Here is a 21,682-nt window from a genome sequence, read left to right as displayed (position 1 = left end):
TCTCTGTCTAGGGAGCTGTTGCGTTTTATCCTCAACAGCTCTCCATAAGGGATGCTTTTTATGAGGGTTCCAGGATGGCTGCTACGTCCATGAAGCACGTAATTCCCCGCTATATATATAAAAAAAATGGCAAATGACAACAGAATGTTATCCACAAACTTATTTATATTTCTACTTAATATTTCCTAGGTTGTGCCATCCTGTCAGCTGCGGGTTAGCAAACTATTGATGGCTACTTTAAAGAGTGGCACAGACATTTATATGTATTTGTTATAGAGAATACTGCAGTACAATGTGCCTGACCATTGATGGAATGGTTCTGAAACAGGCCACTTTGTAGCTGAAGACTACTCCATATGTTACTACTGTATTTAGAGGGCTAGCTTATGCGTAAATGTAATACTGAATTTAAATCTTCATGATAGGTTTAATCATTATATATATTACATTGGAAAAGTTATGTTGCAGTTGCTAATATGCCTTATACAACATTTTTATTATTCGTTCTATACAAAACATTGTGTCTTGTCTGAATAATCTGTATACAGACAAGTGCTTGTACACATTGTTGACATGTCCTTATTCCTTTCTGGGCTTTGGGTGTGTAATACTTGTATATTATAATGTAAGCTTGTCAGACTACAATTTCTGTTATTGTACGTACTTAACTTCTTTACTTATAATGTAGTTTTTTTATCATGAAATATATATTTGGTGTGGAGACTAAACATTTAAATACATATATTACTGTTGTTGGGAGCTAACTATGGGTAGTTTCCAAAACAAAGTTAAATATAAAAATTATGTTAGCAAAGTTTCATTTCACAAACTATATTCATCATCATCAAACCTTTTATTTCAGCTGAGAGCCATAAAAGGTACAAACATAAGACATTAAATTCAATATCAACAAAAACATCATACAAGCTTCCTTTTCACAGTAACTTAAAAGCAGCAATAAGTTAAAATGAATCATTACTGAATAAAAAAGTTCTTGTCACTGCTATATATAATGAATACTTTTCCTAGGGCAACTGGGTATCCTATTTCGCAAGTACCCATCATAGAAGTAAAAGTTCATATCTGGATACAAAAATATTAATAAACAAGACAAACAAATGACATTATCCCCAATATCTATATTAGGAATATAAAAAGGGGAGTTGGTAAGGTGCTAAGTTGGCCTTTTGGGACTTTTCAACTGGCTGACTATCATAGAAGGAGAATTATCTAAAGCCTTCTTTTTCTGATTCCAGGCACAGAGCAAGTAACATGAGACTCCCAGGGATAGAATTTCCCTGTTGTCACTCTTGAGTAGCCTTACTGCTTCCCTACAGTGTCTCACTCCCATAGATTTACGGGACACTATCAGCCATTTCTTACAAACATTTCTATATAGGGGCAGAAAAGCATAAAGTACTCTAGCGATTCCAAAATGTTGGGGCAATTTGGACAAAACTTTGTTTTTGAGGGACCCTTATCCCATTTCACGGTATGGGTTCTCAAGGGCAGTATTTACACCTAAATTGGACATATACGCATTTGGATTTGGTACAAATTTGTGGTTAAGGAACTGGCCAAATATGCTGTTATCCTGATATACTTTCAATGTTTGCAGCAAGGCTGCCTCCTAGTACCGATTTTTTGCTTTGTGTGCATCACTTTTAGTAATCAGCTATGGGGTGTTCCATAAATTAACAATACCTATTCTGTGTGGTATATCTTTTATAGCCTTCAGCCAGGGTGTGCTCAGGTCCCTATCAAGAGTCAAAAGCTCTTTTACACAGTCCCTATAAGTTGCTAGTTCACTGGTGGACCAAAGTCTAATCTAGTATAAAACGTTTGACTAAAGTCGTTAGATGTATAGGGTCAGAGCTGGGTCAAGTCTCAGTGGGGTAATAAGGAAACTTGAGGAAATATTAAAAAGGCCTCTTACAAACATATTTTTAATCTTTGTCACCATCTCTGCTGAGGCATTACCCCAAATTTCAGCTCCATAAGTCGTAGATACTACAGCTGATGCTCTATATACAGCAGTAACAGGCTAATTAGCTCCTCCCGAGGAAGCCTTATATCTTCTCCCTATAGATGAAGTTTTTGTTTGGAGGATGGCTTTGCTTTTTCCTAGCTGGGGGCCCCAGGTTTGGCTATCACTTAACCTGGCTCCCAGGTAATCAAAGTACAGGACTTTTTTAAGGGGCACCCCCTCTATGAACACATTTCCTCTATGTGTTCTGTGGGATTAGTTGTCATAACTTTGGACTTGGTGGGGTTTAATTATTGACCTCTTTCCTCACAGAAGGAGACAAAGTCATTTAATTCTGCTTGCAGCCCCATTGGAATTCGTGAGATTAGCTGGGTGTCGTACCAAGACATCAAGATAGGAATAGGCACACATGCTATTTTAGTGGGCTCCTGTTTCCAGTCCATCAGTCTGCCTACTGCTCCATTAATGTATAGGCTAAATAGAGTGGGGGCAAGAACGCACCCTTGTCTTACCCCTTGGATGATCTCGATCCTATTCGTCAGGTGCTCTACATTATTTCACCTCACCTTTGCGTACGTGTTTCCATGTAGGAATTTCAGTAGTCTTAACAAGTCAGCGGGAATACCATACCCATCCCAAACATCTCATGGGGTTTCCCTTGGGACCATGTCAAAGGCCGCTCTCAGATTGATAAAAGCGATATATATAGATGGTCACTCTTCAGGGTGACATATTAGTTATCACCTTGAAGTGGAGGACCTGGTCCAGTGTACTAATCTGAGGTCTAAACCCTGCTTGCACCTCTTTTAGGATGCTGTTCCAGTCTTTCCAATCATTAAGTTTGAACAACACCTGCCTGCAGAAAATGTTCTGTGTGTTATCCAGCAGGCTAATGAGTCTGTAATTAGAGGGGTGTGGTCTTTCTCCCTTTTTGTAAATGGGTATAATAATCACTCCATGCCATGTAGCAGAAATAGAATTGACTTTTACAATGCTGAAACAGCATTCAGATATGGTACCCAGATGTCAGATGTCTGATTGGGACAAGAAGAAGTCACCAAGTAAACCGTCCATCCCGGGTCGCTTTTCTTTTCTCATTTTTTGTATCGCTAGATGAGTTTTTCAGCTAGGGTGAAACAGAGATGATCTTCTGTCTTGGCAAGTCCACTGCTCTCTGCGCGGGTTACATTTCCCAGATCGGTACTAATAACCCCTGTGGGGGGACTTGCTAGGTTGTTTTGTTTCCAACTGCCACTGAAGTGTGCGACCCATGTTTCAGGTATTATAGCCAATTCTAAGTGGTTGGCACTAGAAGAATTAACAGATATCAATTTTCAAAAAGTCTTATGATCTCCCTTGTCTAGAGCATTGGCCGTTAGCAACCACTGATCCTCCTGCCACTCTCTTTTGGCTTTACTTAACGTAGTTTTATACCTATTTCTGACCACTGTAATTTCAGATCTTAGGCTCTTTTTAATAGCACTTAACAGGAGGGATTTTTCCAAACTGCAAGATTTTGTATACCAGGAGGGCTTTTTCTTTTGGAGAGTGCCTCTTTTCTGCTTTATCTCAAAGCATGATCTAAATATATCCATGATTACACAATGGATAGACAACGTTGATACTGCCTATGTTTGTGAGGTCTACCTCAGAGTTTGTGCACCAAAAGGTTGTATAAATGTGTCATACTCTTGGTGTCCATCACCAAGGCTGCCCAATTAATATTACTTAAATTGCTTGTAGGGGCTATGGGGGGCATGATCACTACAGGTTCTGGTTTTACAACAGTGAACGCAATCATAGAGAAGGTTGTGCTTAAAGCCTGGTGATCACTATCCGGTAGGTACCACCTTCATATCGTATAGATATGGCCATAGCTCACTGTCCAATAGTATATAAATCTATTAGTGAAGTACTCAAACCTCTTTTAGAGGTAGGACACAGAGGGCAGTCAGATTTTGTATTTCCGTTAGAAACTCTCATGCCGTGATCTAATATTAGGTCTATGATTTGGGCGCCCACTTTAGTTATTTTTATTTTATTTGTATGCTCAATAGAGGGTGTCATGGGAGTTTTTAGACATATCGCAGTGTTGGTTTCTGGGGTATTACACCCAGCATTTGGTGGTATTCGAGTGTTAATGTCAACCGCTACGAACATTATGGCTTTCCGATTGAACTGCCCCATCAAGGCATCTAACTTAACCACTGATAGGGATTCGGTATTTGGGGGAACTGACCTAATATAGATATTCACCAAAGCTATGTATCTAGGGCCTGTTTGGGTTAAGATTTTGATTTCAATGGCTAGTAGATCTCTGGAGTTGTGTGGAACAGATCTAACAACGGGGAACAAGTCCAAACGTAACCAAATTACCAGCCCACTTGAGGGGCGACCAACTGGGGACAGCATTGCATATTCGCTAAAGGTTAGAAAACCTGGAAGGGTAGTTGGATTAGTTGCCCATGTTTCTTGAAGAAGTATAATGTGGTGTGCGTTGACAAACGAACGCCACTCAGGGACTTCAAGTGTGGACTTTATACCAGCTACCTTCCATGATAGCATATTTAGACTAAATGGGGCTGATTCACAAAAGTAAACTTAGACCAAAAGTCTAAGTTTAGACCTGAAATCTAACTTTACAACTACTAAAGTAAGACTTTTGTTCTAAGTTTAGACCAAAAGTCTAACTTTGACCAAAAGTCTAACTTTACTACTACTGAAGTTAGACCAAAAGTCTAACTTTGCTACAACTAAGGTTAGACTTTTGGTTTAAGTTAGGCTTTTGGTCTAAACTTAGTCCAAAAGTCTAACTTTAGTAGTAGCAAAGTTAGACTTCAGGTCTAAATTTAGACTTTTGGACTAGGTTTACTTTTGTGAGTAAGGCCCTTTGTCTCCAATATTATTGGGGTCCTCGAAATGGGGCCAGTGTATTTGCTGTGTTGTGTTAGTGATCTTCTCTGCTTTTATTTTGTCAAAGCCCCTAAAGCTTGTCATGGAGTTTGAAATGACAGCTCTAAAAGGTTGATTCACTGCAACTACAGGTGAACTATATTCATTGATGTATTTATTTCTAATGACAATAAAGATTTAGAATTTAATTTGACAGCCATTAGGATTCTCAGGAAATTAGTTAACTTGTATGGTGGATGCAAATGTAATGATGAAGCAACAGTTGCTTGGAGTTCTTTTCCAGGCAACATTTAATGAGCGGATGGGAAAAATGTGGGCATCAGGTGCTAGAGCAGAATAGTTGACGTGCGCACATTGGGACATAGGTGTTTGTTTCTGTTAGTAGTACATTATAGTGTCCTTTAACGGTCCAGATGAACATGCCCTCCTAAGGGGCACTGAAGCAGCTTCAGTGTCAACTGGGGCGGTGACAGGGGGCTCAGTGTGCTGCTCTTTCTGTGAAGCTACCAGCTGTAGATTATTTTAGTATCGAGCTGGCAGAATATGAGACTTAATAACAGAAAGCAGGAGCTAAATCTGAAACTGCTGCAGTCAATGTTCTAAAACTATCCTGCACCACTTATGAATGTAAATTTATGACACTCAGGTGGCCCTCCAGGACATCATTATGTACCCCTATGAGATAGTTCTGGGACTTTAGAAACTAAATAATCTGATTCATCTGATCCTCCTGCCACATAGCTGCACTCAAAATTTTTACTCATGGTGTTGACATTGATGACCACAGCTGGATCTTCCCTCACCGCACCACATCATGCCCAAGTCTTGTGCCCTCGACTGGGTGGCCATGTATGTGGAGTGTCCTAGCCACACAGCAGATGCTATGACTGTGGTCCCAGGTGTGAGGACAAGGTTGGCCACAGTTAGTAGGGCTGTGGAGTCACAGAGGCCTTTTTGGGACACAGTTTTGGGAGTTGTTGCTGAACCTGCATCCTCAGGGAGAGGCCTAGGACGCTGGTCACACATATCTGATGGGCCTTGCTGGTCACACTCATTAGTAGGAGTGCTGCTGCCACTGAAGGCTGGTGATCTTGTTTCCTCAGACAGAATGAACAACACAGTTGTGTTTGATGACTGTGATTGAATAAAAATGTGAACATTATGTAAATTTAGTTTAAAATGCTAGGTGTTACTATATAAATTGCAATGTATTGCTATTGACCATTTGCCCTTTATTGTTGATTATTATGTCAAACTGCTCATCAATATTTTTATCCATCCTTTTGATAGAAATGAGGGGCCAGATTCAAGTTTTATGTAAACACTAATAATGTGAGAAAGATTGATACAGAGTGAAAAGAAGTGTTTTCTGGAGTTACAGCACAGGGTTGGTGTAGTGTATGTCAGCCATGAAACAAAGTTGTCCCAGGGTCCATAGTATTTTTCCATAGCAACTGTACACAAAGTAAAATTATCAAACACTTGGCTGTTGGTAATACTAACGTTGAACAATCCTAGACTTCGACAGGTTAGTGTGGCCATCCACCACACTCAAAATGCAAAATACAAGTTAGAGTCCATTACAAATGTTAAGCTCTATGATGGTATAAAAGGAAACGGTGTGCAGTATTGAAATAATTATCAATCACTGAATCTGAAATATTTTTCAGATAGGCAATATGCAGGAGTGAGTCGTGGATATGTAGGTTTGCTGAAATCCTGTAACTAGATTATCATTCTTTTGATGATTGTGGTCTATTGACTGGATACACAATGCATGTGCAGCACTGACTATCAATCTTTGGGCTATCAGCTGACAACGGAGTCTCATCTACTGAGAATCTGTTAGTAGAGTTACATAATGCAGCAGCTGAGTGAAATAGTTGCTGTACTCTAGTCAGGAGACACAGTGCATTTGATTGACATGCACTTCAGTATAAATGTACTGATGGATGCGTGACTGTTTTATTAATGAAAAAGAGTAGTAATGGCTCTTTTTCAATGCCCAACCTACTCTTTTTTTAATTTGCATTGAGAAAGACCATAAAAGGAGCAGACATCAGAGGTCCACCAGCTTGACAAAATACATCATTAAATCTTGTAAAACAAGACACTCCTAGTGCCTAGACAATTATACAAATCAGCATTACAGAGCTAAGACTAAAAAAAAAGAAATAAAGATTGTGCACGTTGGCCTTACCAGACCTAAATTAGTGCAAGTACAGAACCAATAAGGTGCTTGTTTAATGCCTGATAGCTCAGGGGGATATTACAGGTTTTAAGGAAAGCGCTGATTTTTTCCTTATCGGAGAGAATACAGGTTAAAAGCTTCAGTCTTGTAGTATAGCTAACATGATACAAGAAAAAATAGGGAATTTTGCTTTTAGTGCTGCGTTACCCAAGGGTATGATTTGTTATAATTCAGCCAATGCGATACCTACTGCCATATCCAGCACCCCCATTTCTGAGCCTTTCACCCCTTACACTCATACTGCTTTGTTTGCATGCTAAAAAAAAGGCAGGAATCTAGATCTCCACTGATAACAAGTGGGGGGGTTCTGTGTGGAGCCAGCTAGTAGCATGAACATCCATGTGACTGCCATAACAATAATTAGCATATAGCCCTCTTTTTTTGCCGCCTCGTTACCCACCAAGTTCTCTGCAACTCCTAGAACTGCCAGTGTAGAATTGATTATTATTTGGCCTCTGATGGCATGTCTAGAAATTTACCCAGATCATAAAAGAGAAGACCTCATTTTGAACAGAGAAAAAACATGTGGTCTATTTCAGTACCCGGATCACCACATCGAGGACAATGGTCGTCAATTCCTTTACCCAATTGATACAATTTTTCCGGTGCAAAATAAAAATCAAACAGTTTTAAATTGTTAGCTCTTCAAACCTGCTGTTAGTAATACATTATACCCAATGTCTAAGGATTATTGCAGAACTCGGCCACCAATCCAAAGTCATCTTTCCCATTTAGCATTCTGATGCTCTGGACCATCAGATTTATCTTGCGTCAATAAGTTATAAATTACACCAACATTGACTCTCTTGCTGATTTCCTCGATAACAGACATCGGAGTCCTTGGCCCGGCAGTCTTCCCCAGCCTATTTAAAAAATCACGAATCTTGAGGTATTTGGAAAATTGTTGAGCGGTAATCCAACATTTCTACTGATGATCCCCAAATGGGCATATATTCTCTCCCAAACAGAAATCTCCCAGCTCCGAGATTCCTTTTTGTGACCATTATCATACTAATGGGTCATGGAATATTACTGGTAGACTGTGTGTGCCCCGTAATGGCCTATATTATATCAAGGAGGCAAGCCAGGCTTTTATTTCAGACTGTTCTGACCCGGGGTTTTCTTCAACCGCAGCATGGTCGACGCTTTGCGCACAACTGATATCCCTTTTCCCAATCAAACACCACTATCAGATGGACTCGGCTAGTCGCCAGCACTCAATCACACGAGAAACAAGGGCACTAAAGACATCTGGGAACAGCGCCCTGCGGCCTCTAATGAAATCTCCGGGAGATGTCGAGCACCTTAAGGCGTATAAATCTGCACAAAAACTGTTCAGGCAGGCAGTACAGAAAGAAAAGCAACTTCAAGAAAATGAATTCTGGTGCAAATTACTATGGGAAAGCAAAAATTGCAACGCAAGAAAATTTGGGGCCTTAATTAATCGCCAAAACTCCAGCAAGTGCAGCTTTGGGTCAGCCAATATTCAAGAAGCCAGTTGGTTTACTTTTCTGGGAGAGCACTTTAAGTCCCCAGAAGGAACAATGCTTACAGATACATGTGCTCTCAGGCTGAAGCAAACAGGTACAAGTAACAGCTGAAGTGGGTCCACTGGTTGCTTGGACCCATGCACCGATGACCTACAGATCACCCAAGAAAGAGTCACTACAGTATTGTTAAAAGCAAGATCGGACGGAGCCCCGGGCCCAAATGGCCTTCCACAGAATTTATTTAAATCAAATGTACCATTTTGGTCGGGTCATCTAACCAACCTTTTTAACTACTCTCTCAGGACCTCAATTATACCGGATTCCTGGCGTGGGGCAATAATCCACCCAATTTATAAATCAGGCTCCCATTCATCCCCAAATAACTATAGACTAATTGCTCTCTTGGACATTGAGGCTAAGCACTATGCTGGCATTCTCCTGAATGAGTTGAGAGCATGGGTGGACGTGAACAACTTGATCCCAATGACTCAAACAGGCTTCACTGCTAAATCCGGGACCATGACCAACTTATTAACTTTGGCCATAATTGTTGACAAAGTTTGCGCCACATCCAGGGCGTTTTTTTGTTGTTTCGTTGATTTTAAAGCCGCCTTCGACCGGGTCCCCAGGGCAGCATTATGGGAAAAGTTAAAGAAATGGGGAATCCCACGAAAACTCCTGGAGGCAATTATTCAGTTACACTCAGATACATGGGTTCAGGTGAAGCTGGGGTCCGGCACACATCTCTCCCGGAAAATCATGACAACCAGGGGTGTCAAGCAGGGTTGTGTGTTGGCCCCGCTTCTGTTTAATCTGTTTATAGCTGATTTGCCGACAGCCTTAGAAGAAACCAACGGTCACCCACCAAAGATGGGTGGAGTTCCCATAAGCAACTTGCTCTACGCTGACGATCTAGTGCTTTTTAGTCTCACACGAGTGGGGTTACAAAGGCTCCTAGCTAAACTATACAATTACACCACTGTAAATCAACTAGAGGTTAACCTAAAGACAACACAAGTGGTTACCTTCGGTAAAAAAAGAAAAGCAGGGGGAGGATGGTTGTACAACAACATGAGTATTGCAGTAGGAAGCACATATAAATACCTAGGGGTAAACCTTGACTCAAGGGGCAACCTTGTTAAACAACGTAAGGAGATATCAGTTAAAGCTGTGACCCTACAGGTGACCCTCTCAAAGCTCTCAAAAAAGTTGGCCGGCCCAAGCCTAACACCTTTACTTGAGGTAATGAGAGCAAAAATTGGCCCGACACTGGCATATGGCATTGAGACTTTTAAGGGTAAACTAAACAAGATTTTAAACCAACATGTCACCAAAATCTATAAAAAGGTCCTCCGCTTGCCCAAAAGTGCCTCTGCTGCTCAGATTAGGCTAGAACTTGGCCTATTAAACTACGAAGTCTCTAGCACTGGCACGTTTTTACATTTTTGCCATAAACTGAGACAAGCAGACGTAGGCACATTGGAGTCACTAGTTTGGCTAGATATCATCGAGAAAAACCCAGGGGGCTCGTATGGTCGCCTTCTTAAAGATTCCATCCAGAACTCTCTGCGGGCGACCTATGGGACCTCAACCCCAGCGTGTCAGTGTTTAAAATCACCGCCAAGAAATGTGTTAGAATAAGTTCCCTCATTATTGATAAAAACCTCCTTGCCAAACGTAGACACGCCTGGGCTATTATGAACTCGTACGGGCGTTTAGCTCCCGCATCCTATCTGTCATGCACGTATTCTCTGCACCTAAAACTTAGTTTTATGGCCATCAGACTCAGTGACTGGCAATTTCTAAAAGATCTGCCAGGCTGGCACCGTATGTCTGATGTACTATGGTGCAGAGGGTGCGGAAGAACGGTTGAAACAATGGAGCATGTGATTTGTCTCTGCCCAGCATTTATGTCACTGCGCAGACTCAAATTGAAAGCGGAGTGGAACAGGCTGGGAATTCGGTCTTGCAGACAGGCAATTACCGCGGCCCTAAGCCCAGAAAACACAGCTTTAAACATAGGCCCCACAACCTACATTTGCCTTGTATATCGCCTCCTGTCAACAACAACCTAAATCAAATTGCAAGATTTTTAAACTGTTAAAAATTCTTTTTATCTTTGCATTTTCTTACAACCTGCTGCTATTGAACTGTTGCTGCTATTTTTATTCGTATTTATTTTTAATATCTGTAACTATTTGCTAACAGTTGTTTGGTTCACAAGTCCATTATTGCCAATTACTGGTACCATAACTTTCTTCCCTTTTAAAGTTAGTTTAATACTATTTGGATTGTCTACAATGGGGAGTTGTATAATGTCTCTGACCTGTACTTACCCGTCGCTGCTTATGTGTTGCTAGTTTTTAGTTTTCTCTTTTTACATTGTGTATCGCTGTTGGTGTTTCTTTTAAGGATGTTATTTTATATCCAAATAAAGATTTGCTATATATATTATATATATTTAGTGTTTTCTTTATACACTGTCACCATACTCTAGTTGCTCCTGACAAGACCTTACAGTTTGTTTTCTAGAATTTTCAGCAATAGACCTTGTATTATAATAATAATAATAATAATCCACATTTATAAAGCACGACACCGTTAGGGTCTCTAGGCGCTGGGGACCGTCTGGAAGATTAAGCAAGCTATTGGACAGAGTCACATGGTGCTGGGCTAATCTGCCCTCCGGCCCCGGGCATCGAACCATGATCCCCAGATTCCAGAGTCAGTCACCCTGGCCGCGGCGCCACACCTCTCCCCTTTAGTGCCCACACCCATTATAAGTTCATAGATCGACGGGGATTCTACTGCGCTAAGCAAATGTGTATCTCCAGTAATCAGTCTTTCCATATTTTGTAAAAAACATGCCCAATAATACAGCATTATATTTGGTACTCTCTAACCCACGATCCTTAGGCAGCGCCATGCATTTCGAAGCTCTTCTTGATTTTTTAAATCCCCAAAGGAAGCCATAACACATATTTTCTATCTTTATTAACAATCTACAGTTGATTTCTAGCCGGATAGCTCTGAATAAATATAGCAAATTCGGCACAACCGTCATTTTTATTACATATCCCCTTCCCACCAATGACAAGAAAGATATGGTTAAGTCTTCTAAGATCTTGTTCTAATGAGTGCAGCAGAGGGTTCAAGTTTATATATTCCACTGCTGAGGGGATGTGTATCCCCAGGTAAATTGCCTCTCTCACCACCCGGGGGTCAAAGTTCCCAATATTGCTAGTACAGACTACTTATGTTTCCCCCTGATTGAACTTCTATCCCCAAGAGCGCCCGAATATGGTTGCTGTTGACTCAATCTCAACAAAGAGCTGTTGTGGGTTTATTGTTACTATCGCTTTATCGTCCGCATAAACTAATATTTTATATTCTACTTGTACTGCTACCATTGGGTTAATCTGGCTATTGCTTTCCAGTTTAATTATCAGGGGGTTAATGTAACAAGAAAAATAGTAATGGTGAGCATGGGCAGCCTCACCTGGTTCCCGTAAGGAGATAAAAATCTCTTTAGATTCGAGCTCCATAACCCACAATTTGGCCCTAGGATCTAAACACAATCATTTATTTGCCCTGATATACCTTGGGCCATAGCCATACTGTTCCAACACTGCCCATAAAAAAGACCACAACACCCAAAGAAATGCCTTTTGGCACCTAGTATGATCAGGCCCATTTTACCCCGGATAGCGTCAGGATGTCGAAAAGCATGATTGCTTTTTTGATGTGGTCTAATGTCCCACAGCAAGGTATAAACCCATGGGGACTAATTTATGAGAAATGATGCATCGCTACGTGAAAGCAGCGATGCGTCACTTCTCAGTGCGCACTCCTTGCGACATACCTGATGCGTCAGTATTTCTGACTTATCTGTATGGCGCAAAAGTGATGCATTGCTGGAGTTTGTCACAAAAGTGACGCAACTCCAGCAATGTGTCCTTTTACATGGGGCAAGCCCCATGTGAAAGGGCCTGCGTCAGCCTTACGCCTGCTGTGAGACAGGCGTAAGATTTTGATGCAACGGCGTCCTAGAGGTGACGCAGTGAAATCTCAGATTTCACTGCATCACTTCTACGAGGCTTTTTGCGGGGGAACGCCCCCCTGCATACATTATACCTGACGCAGGTATAATGTAGCGCAGGGGTTTACAAAGTGATGCATCTGCTTAGATGCGTCACTTTGTAAACAGTGCGCAACAGTAGGCATGTTTTAGGCCGCCAATGCGTCACAAAAAGTGACGCATCGGAAGTGCAAAACTGACGCAAGGCCTCATAAATGAGGCCCATGGTGTCTGATAGATACTTATTTAGCAGTTACCTTGCCTAGACTAACTGGCAACAATTTGAGTACAGCTTGGCACCACAATTAAATAATGTTATCAGCCTGTAAGATCCTGGACTTAAGAGGGGTTTACTTCTTTTTTTAAAAACACAATGTGCATTTCCCCCCATGTTGCTGGTAGATTGCCTAATTATGTTTTGCAGAATACCACCAGCATATCCTCAATGAGTTCTTTTAGCAAAGCCTTATGTAATCGGGCCCTGTAGCCATCCCAGTGGCTAATAACCTATTGCCATGGCCACTTCTTCTGACGAAATTGGTTGCTCTAACATGGACAGATCTTTTGAACTAAGTTTAACCCCATCAAATGAGGATAGTATCTCAGCATAATTCCCAAACGTAGGCTGCCCACTCTCTGCATATAGGTTCTCATATTTTTTTTAAGACTTTCACGAATTCAGAGGGTATTTCTCAATTCCCACCTTCCTCGTCCTCGATTGCCTCAGTCTGTGTGGCTACCTCCCTATTCCTAGTTCGAAGGGCCAAGAGGCGGCCCACATTTTCCCCATATATTCATAGCGCTCCCTTTTTCGTGAGTAGAATAGTAGCCACTTGTTGATTGAAAAACTGCACTATCCTAGTTCTAACAACTACAATTTTCTGCAGGATTTCAGAGTTACTAATATTCTGAGATATTGCACGCATCTGACGCTCTTCGAGGACAGATAACGCTTTGAAGTAATCTTGGATCTCTTTATGTCTCCTCCTTTCCTGATATAGTGTGTAGCAAGTTTTCACCATGGATCCCTGCTTTTAATGTGTCCTAAAACAAGGTTTCCGTAGTGTAACCCCTATTACTCTCCAAGAATTAAACTGTCCAAATGTTGCATATGTTCTAAATATTCCTCATTACACAGGAGTTTCCTACTGGTTTGTGAACTTCCTTCTTTAGGAATTTTATTATCAGAGAGTACCCTTGGAAGTTTCTCGAAAGTGGGTTGGTTACTAAGTGCTTTAGATATGAAAAAGAGTCTAGCCTAACCAGTTTATTATGTGACGAAGAAAAAAAAGTGCATATTTAGTCAGGAGCCTTGCATTTTCCCCAGATATCATAAATCCCATGATTTTAAACAACTGACTAAGTGCCTTAAATAACCCAGACTTCCTCGTTGTGTATTGCTGTGGGAGGCCTAATCTCTTATCCACCTCTAGGTGTGTATTAAAATACCCCCACATTATAAATGGGGTCAGCCATTCCAAAAATCCGACATTTCATCCTCATCTATATTGACTCCATAAACTGAGCACAGTGTGAAACTCCCTCCACCAACCTACTCAATGTTATCAGTGAGGATAATATGTGTCATAGTAGTGCGTTAATTAGTTGGTAAAATGCATCAACTTTAGTATGACACCAACACCACTTTTCCAATCCTTGGTTTTTAGAAACCATTGAATTAATCTTTTTTTTTTTTTTTTGAAGCCAGGAATTTTTAACATAAACATACGCATCATTAAACCATTAATACATCTCCCTTAGGGTAAATAAAACATTTTATAATACATTAAAAATACACACAGCAACAATCAATAAATGCATTTACACAATAAAAAAAGTCCAAAACCCCAACCCTACCTACATACGCATATAAAAGAAAGTCTCTCAACCCTGTTTTAATCAAAATAAATACCCCATACCTTGTTGAATTTCTTAGTACCTCCCACCCGTAATGCAAAAATACATTTACTTTTCTTGACAAATTTCATCTTTTGACCCCATTCCAAAACAGAGGGAATCAAATCTGTTTGCCATTTTTGCAATAAAAGCGACCTAGCTACTGCCATTGCTATATATAGGAATCTTATCATTGGATCTATGAGCGAAAGATCAGGATTATATCCAAAAATAATTAATTTGTCATTCACAGCCAATTTGATGTTACATTCATACTCCAAATAACTAAATAGATCTACCCAAACTTGTGAATTTTGGGACAACTCAGCATAATATGAGACCAATTAGCTAATGGATGATTCATACAACGAAAACATTGAGAAGATTGGTTGGCATACATTTCTGATAGAGAGCAGGGAGTTCGATACAGTAGCCATTTGCTGAAAAACAGCACCCTTTGCCAATTTGCCCCTCTTAATGTGCTAAAGTTGAGTTTATTAATAGTTGACCAAACATGAGATGTGAAGAACTTGGTCATTTTCGCTCTCAGGAATACTTACTAATATAACAAGAACTTGGCACAGACTCTGAACTGTCAAGTTCTACATGACCTAATGGTCTTTTTAAGAATACTCACGCAAAAAGGTCATCAGTCAGGAGTGACATCATGTGGAGGATCAAAAATCAGGAAGATCAGAAATATACTGGGCCGCAGAATCAAAGAATCTTCAGAATCCCCGTGCACAGAGTACCTTCTTACTAGAATCCTGTTGTTCTGTCCTCCTCAGTTTATTTCAGTCTCCTGGCACGATCACTCCCACAGAAAGTCACTTCTCTGATGATCCCCGTGTTAGGGCACCAACTGAAGAACTTGGTAATTTTCGCTCTCAGGAATACTTACTAATATAACAAGAACTTGGCACAGACTCTGAAAATATGAAAAGACATCTTTATTAAATTTAACATAGTGAGGCCACGTCACCCAGAAGCCGTAGCAAGTGAATGAGGTAGTCTGAGGAACACAGAGGACAGATGCCTTTTATATGTTTTTAGCGTTACATGACTCAGTACAAAAAAGAAAGGGGCAGTTCTAGCTTTTGCAAACATGCAAAAACCCAACATTCCTTCTTACACAAGCTGCAGAAACCCATAATAAAAACCCGGCACATCCCCATCGTAAACAGGCCATAAAGAAGGGAGCAGAGACAGGTGTGAGTAAGATAAGACAGGGTGTGTGTGCGATGAAAAGGTTTATGGCATGTTGTGCCTTGATGCTATCTCGCTCGGCCACTGGGAAAGGAACTGGCCAGGCAGGTTCGGCCTGGGGCAATGGTTTCAGCTTGCCCAGGTCGCAGAGAAGTCAACCAAGGTGTACGTGTCCTTTGGAATCATGTTTGGCTTTAATCATTGGCCTATGTGAGGGCAACTCACAAAATGGCTGCCGTACACAAAATGGAAGCCGAGGGTTCAGGACGCAAATAACGATTTTGAGGTGAAATCGTCACTCGGATATGACGGAAATGCTTGTACATAGTGTACTAGCCATTTTCGGTCTTTTGATATCAAAATCGTCATGATACGACGATGTTTATGACACAGGTCCAAAATTTTCAGTACCACAGACGCTCCTTTTGCCCTTACATAGGCAATAACCTATACTCACGCTAGTCTGAGTCCAGGTCTATATCTATCAAATCATCAAGATGTTGCTGAAGCATAATCCTATTACTTAGCAACTCTCTCGGGACAGGTCTCCTTACACACGCAGTAGCACAAAGGCCATATATGGCAGGACCAAATAGGGAATGCCTCTATCTGTAGTATGTGGTATAAGACCACACACCCAACAATTAGTGATGTTCACTACTAACTGGTAGTGAAATGTAAATGTAAATGCAGAAACTGTACAAAAGGAATTATCAGTAAACTCTGACCTCCTAACTAGTCCATGTTCAAGTAAAATCTGGAAAGAATGCAAAGAAGTAGGAAGAGACATAGGTTGGGAGGTGGGTACAGATGTGAATTGGGCAGCAAAAACAATCCCACCCATAAAAGACAATGCCATGTTTAAAAACACTAGAAAACACGTCATTAAGAACATATAGATAAAGTAGTGACCGCTATTACAAATGAAATCATAATTTTTCACAATCCTAAGCAAAAAGTAAATCCTAAAATTATCTAGTAACATTGTAGGTCTTCCTATGCATTCTCTGTAATTTATTATATGTTCAAGTGAAACAGTGGTGACCCTCATTAATGCTCTGAGGTGAAAAGGGGATACTCTTCCACAGGAAATGGACTTTATTCTGCTTTTACTAAACAGAATACTACTTAAAAATAATGCCAGTTGAACAATAAAATCATTCTCCTAACACTTAGTCTATACAATCACACGGAAACCTCTTGTGAAACCAACTATTCCCAGAGTCTGTTCAAAAAGCCTCTCTGGCTGGTTTCTATTGTCCAATCAAGTCTGCTCCCGTTGTTGCATGGGCATTTGGATTCAGGCCTCCCATGCTCTGATGCTCAGTATCTGTTGGCGTGCCCTCCTGGCAAACACTCATAGCTCATTCAAAAAGTCTCAATGTCTCAAGGCAGTGCACCGTATCTCTCCTCTGCGGCAGATACTACAGATATTGTGCTCTTCATTGGTCAATGGGCACAGATCATCTCGTGCAGACCCGGGACCATTCTCAGACTCCAACACTCATCATTCAGTGTCAGAGGACGCTCAGGCCGCTCTTTCATGGGCACCAGAATGGAGTGCCTTTTGCCACTCTTGGATCCTCCGGTGCACTGCACTTCCGTTGAAGCAAGGGAAAAAGGGGTGCGTGGCCAAAACTCAGACCAAGGGGCTCAAAGGACTGCACACTGTCAGAGGTAAACCAGCACATAACAGGCGCTCTTTTGCACTGAAATCTCAAGGGACTGCACACTGTCAGAGGTTAACCAGCACATGACAGGCGCTCTTTTGCACTGAAATCTCAGGGGACTGTGGCAAAACCAGCTCCTTCTTCTTTTCTGATGTTGAACGCCTTCTAATGAAGCAAGTGCGATGCTTTAAACAGTTCACTGTACAACAAGGGGACTGCAAACAGGTGGCCTGCGATCTTCAAAGGAGTGGCCACATGCCTTGGGACAATTCTGCGTTGAAATACACTGTCATTCTCAAAGGCAATACAAAAACAAAGGCAATAGGTAAAACAGTGCCTCTAGGCTCTTCAATTGGGTTTCCATGTGAGAGCATATCTTTCATCATCATAGCGACATGAGAATTCTATCTGAATGGATGTCCTCACACATAGTGGCATCGTCTAATTGGGTAAACACATTTTATCTCAATTATTTCATATAGGTGTTCCTAAATTCCTCATCTAGCACATCTCAAAAGAGAGATCACATACATATTATCAGGGACATCTAGATACTTTCTTCTACTAATTGTGCATCAATTGGACTATGCAATACAAAAGCTAAATATCAAGATGTGGAAACAAAAGACAAGAACTAAAGAGTCCTGGTATTTCCATTATTTATAATACATCTGGTCCATCAAAAATTAAAGCAGTAAAAAGGAACTAAAAACCAATTTTAGAATAGGCATTGAATTTGTCATATTAAAAAAACGTAATGTGTCTCCTATTGAGGTGGAAAGCTTATCTTACTATAGTATTGAGTCAGTTAATCAGTCCTAACAGTCCTAACAGTCAGACTGGAAAAACATCAGAATAGGCCTAAAGAAAATTCTTAGAAACCAGTCTAGTTATGCAACAGGGAATTATACATAAAATGGGGGTCCATGGTACATTACTGCAATCTGAAAGTGCGAACCTGAACAATACACTGATAATAATAAAAGCTGACTGGTGAAAGGAATACGGAAAAGAGAATAGGACACAGCTAAAATCCCCAAAAACTAGGCCTGATGTGCTGATGTGCTTGGGTGATAGTCAGGCATGTGACACAATACCAAGAGTATGGGTGATACACAAAAAAAAAATCACAATAGTTTACAATTTTAACTCTACCGCTGGCCCTCTGCACCAGATACGGTAATCTCAGCTAATGTTCCAGTTCCTTCTTCAGGAAAAAATGCAACCTGGTTTCTTTTATGGTCCAGAGCCATAGGAAGGCCACGTAGGAAGCAGAATAAAACCGACTGTGATATAGAAATTAGGTCACCATGTACAAGAGTCACAAATCTATAATTTATCCTTACGTCCAATCAGGATATATAATTTTAGGGCTGCCTGTTCCTTACAGGAAAGGGCAGTATCGTGACTACAGATGACACAATTTGCTGTTTATTTTTCTTCAATACTTATAGCCAAATTTGACATACACTGGTGAAGTGTTGTCTGTCTGGTTCACAATATGTAAAAAAAATCATATCTGTGAATTTTAGTATCAGCGAAAATTTTACCCAACTGTTGACAGCAACACGTATCGTCATACATGTCCCCTCACAACAACACGGGTGAATTTGTAATAATTTCTTAAGCAGCAACATACAACATAAAACATGCAAAAACGCACAAAACGGACGTCAAGCCATCAGGTATACTCGCTGTAAAACGATAGCATATATAAATGAGCGGTGACGCATAATACCGTGTAAGGATACCCTCCTGTTTGACAGTAGATCACCAATAGTGGGTATCTGCTGTCAAATACAACTTTCGGACACACAGAACCAGCAAGAACAATTCATGATAGAACAAAATACACAAACATGAAAAACGCATGGACATTTCTTTTCAAAGTAGTTGCGGAAAAAAAAAATCTCATTTCAACCAACCAAACTCACGTGTTAAGCTTAAAAGCCTCCAGAGCAATCCATGAATGATCTTTATCTGTGAGCAGAAGCGAAAAGGAAAAAAAATACACAGCACACAAAAGAGAGACATATACAATATGTACAGATAATAAACAGACATCAATTGTAACTTTTAAGCAGAAGACAAAACATGATACACATTAACAAACACAAAAATAAATTTCCATTACTTAACTGTTACCATCTTGTCAGTCACCTTGCAACATGAAGCCTTTTTAACTTTTAGAGGTAAAATCCTTTCCCTGACACCTAAAATTAGCCTTGTGCCACAATCTCCTTGATAAAAAAACTTCTTAGTTGGCAAATCGTTCTTACTTATTAATGTAGGCTTCAAAATGTTAGTAAAAGGCTGCATCTTATTTTTTTGTCTAAGACGTAATGCAACACTTCGTTTTCTGTACTAGCAGACATTTTTTTAGAGCAGAAATACAAATGTCATGATGTTTGGACTTTTAAAGAGACCTTTCAAGAAACCTTTTTTATATTTCCCTTTTGAATTAAGTCTTTAACTTTATTGATGTTCTTATGGAGAAACCAGAAATTCCACCTTTCAGAGGCCTGTTTAGCAAAGTCATTCTGCATTTCACAGAGACAAGGCTCGAATTCAAAAGGTCACAAATGTCAACATGACAGCCTCATCCATTGTTTACAGAAAACTAAAGATAGCATCTTAGCGCAACCGGAGCAACCTGTTCTCCTAGCCCACAGTTTCTGCTCATTTTTTTTAGGCTGACAAAAACAGACCAGTTTTTAGAACAAATGTTTGTTGCAATGGTACTCATTTCAGCAAATTTAATTGGATCTCACTGGGCCATTTAAAAGTAAACCCAAATGGGGCCAACCTACAAATTTGTATTATACACAAATGTATGCATTTACTGAAGCCAGAGACACTTTCAAGCTATGGTAAATGACAAGAATCTGTGTTAAAATCCCATTTAACTCAATTTCGACTTTTATCTTTGGGGCACTTAAAAATAAATATCCTATCATTGTTTTACATATTATTCATCCTCAGGATGTTCTTTACACATTACAGATATTAGACATTAGTCACATCTCATGTAAATCCTTGGAAAAATGAGTTTTTTTATGCCTGCGCCAAGTGAAAACCAACATGCAAATTACCTAATTACACCGTAACACATAACTTAAATCAAATTTTAATACTATAAGGTCATAGTGTGAGTATTAAGCTTTATAAATATCAAAAAACGATTTAAAAAAACACTTATTTTTTTCTCAAATAATTTTTCCATAATTAATAATTTTTCGTTCAATGAAACCAATTATCTGTTTTTATGATAACTCCACATATAAAGGTAAGCTGCATCCCTTGCCTATCATTTTTAGATGCATTCATTTATGCGCCTACGCACAAAAAGCCTAACTTAAAACATGACATTTTTCGCGCCATTTTTAAAGGACAATCAGTATTTAGCGACAGAACCAAATAATATACTTTGAAAAAAAATGCTTAAAGAGAAGAAAACCCCATTTGGAATGTCTTCCTGTGATACAAAGTGATGAACCTTATTTTTGTAACCCTCTAAAACACTACTCTGAAATGAAAAAGGCCAACTGTGATTAACTAACGGCTAAGTCCTGGGCTAAATAAACATTCCAATGCTATTTATGGCCTTCGAAAAACAACATCTGCTTCCTTAAGGCAGGAAAGGCTGAAACCTGAAAGAGTGCTGAAACCTGAGCACGCTTTCAGTTTTACTGAAAACAGACATTTCAAGTTTTTTTTAAAAATGCGCGTGCAAAAAGATGCATTTAAATCTAGCAAAAAATCCACTTTAGCTGAAGTGTTTGTCTTTTTCATGTACTACAATGCATGTAAGTAAAAAATGCTATCAATTCGTTATGCTACAAAACACACAATTATTTTTGAGGCCCTTCGTATTCCTAGTGAATGTGAATTTTAACTTATCTATTTTAAGCATTTAACAGTTTGCACATATGCGTTTTTGCTTAGTCTGTAAATTAAATAGCAACACATAGCGATTTTTAGCATGTGACATAGTAAATTGCTGGAGTGTTATTTAATTTCTACTTAATAATAATTAATCTGACATTTTACTTAACAGACTGAAAACATCAAGAAACCCACAAACACACATTGAGAGCTCATTGCAGACATAAAGAGAAAGTATTCAAACACTCGGGACACACAATACAGCGCTATAGCTATTACTTAAGTTACACTAATGAGAAAAACCAC

This window comes from Lissotriton helveticus, chromosome 3_1, assembly GCF_964261635.1.
Source record: "Lissotriton helveticus chromosome 3_1, aLisHel1.1, whole genome shotgun sequence".
Lineage (NCBI taxonomy): Eukaryota > Metazoa > Chordata > Amphibia > Caudata > Salamandridae > Lissotriton > Lissotriton helveticus.
This window is presented reverse-complemented; position numbering follows the sequence as displayed.